The sequence below is a fragment of the Notothenia coriiceps genome, unplaced genomic scaffold, assembly GCF_000735185.1.
Source record: "Notothenia coriiceps isolate Sejong01 unplaced genomic scaffold, NC01 NC01_scaffold00008959, whole genome shotgun sequence".
NCBI classification, from domain to species: domain Eukaryota; kingdom Metazoa; phylum Chordata; class Actinopteri; order Perciformes; family Nototheniidae; genus Notothenia; species Notothenia coriiceps.
Window position 1 is genome coordinate 413,317 of NW_011341660.1, and position 1,835 is coordinate 415,151.

Consider the following 1,835-nt stretch of genomic DNA (forward strand, 5'->3'; position numbering starts at 1 on the left):
CCTCATCAAATCCAGATCTTCAGCATCATCACCAGTGTCTAGACTCCGGGGGGGTTCCCTATATGCTCACGGCTGCATTTCCTCCTTTAGATATATGATTTCAGGATTGGGGTCTAATCCCCAAAGACTTAACATTTATCATGTGACATGTGTCAATAAATGTTCTTTAAACAAAATGAAGTCTCTCCTGATTTAAATGAAAGTAAATCTGATGAATGACATTTGAGGTGCATGATATTGTGTTTTTTGCTTCCAGCTAATAGAGACAAATATCACAATCTTGCTTTGCTCCTTTTTCGCTTCTCATGTCTAAGTATAGACAATGCAACACAAGACTAAAATCTGTACATTTAAACGGATGTCTTTCATTGGAGAACTTAAAGCTGTTATTGGCTCTAAAGGGAGGGAAAGCATAAAGAGAGTGATAAAGAGGCAGAGTGCTGGAGGCCTGCGTATACCTTTCGCAGAGTTATAATGATGAATAATTAATGCACCAACTGCACTCTGGGAGCTGCTGATGGCACCCAGCAGGTCAGCGGAGAGGGAGGAAGACGAGGATGCTCTGCTTTTACTTCCATCCGCCGGAGAGGAAACCACCGCTGCTGAATTATTTATCCCTGAAGTCCCTCCACACACTCTCACATGCAACACACTGCTACTCTCTAAACACTGGACGCTGCTTTAATGTGAGATGTGGGCTGCAGCAGGAAGGGCGTGACCTCTGTGAAAGAGAAGTCTCAGTCGAATACTGTATCAGCCCTGAACCAAGGATGGAGAAGGACAAGTCTGAAACCACTTTAAATTTAAATGTGTGGCATTTTCAGAGGTTGACGTTTCTGTAGGTGGCACTACAACCTCTGCAGCTTATGAAAAACATGTTAGCCTTTGAGTTCCTGTAACAGTTAGAAGCTGAATGTGTCTATAAGTTTGGATTTTTTGTTGGTAATCTTTTGATTTGGAAATAAGGATGCAAAAATCCCATAAAAGGGCCAAAAGGAACAATAGTCTTTTCATCGATACGTTTAAGCTTTGCTGTTTTTTGTGATCCTGAATACGTACATTTTGTCACAAATATGAAGTAGTTGTTTTTTTCAAGGCTCAATCATTTCCGAACAGTCATTTCGATTTACTTAAACAGCTCAATTATGTATTTGGTGCTTTAGTGAGTATTTATTTACAGAACCACGGTTGTATGTATGTGCGCCAAACTAAAATCTACATTTTCCATTTGCATTGTAATGTGATACACAGCAATATAATTCAAAAGGCTTTGGATACACAGAAAGTTTGATTCACAATCAGAAAAAGACTGAATATCTGCAGAAGTATCCCTAATTACCTTATGTGTGTGTGCTTGTAATGAGATACAATTTCCAAATGGGAATATTATATACATGAGTGTAAACATCCTAAATGTTGTCTTAACAATATTTTTATATAAACATTTCAAAATTTCATCTGTGATTTATGGATGGCTAGGAGGAAGGAGTTAAATGAAAAACTGCTTATAATTTCAGAATTACCTGTTTAAGACCAGAGATGGGGTCGTTACTAAAAAAATGTAATATATTACATATTACATATTACTTTAAAAAAAAGTAATATATTACACTAGTTCGTTACTCTCTACATAAAGTAACTCGTTACTTTACTCGTTACTTTACTCGCCGAGCACGTACGAACTGCGCATGCGTGAGTGTCAATAACTCTCTTTACCAGCAGGCGGCGGTTGTGTGTATTTGTCATTCAAAACAGGCAACAACCGGAAGACAGAGAAGAAGAACAACAGACTACGTGATATAAACAAACAACAAATAGCGTGTGCGCTAGCTTCA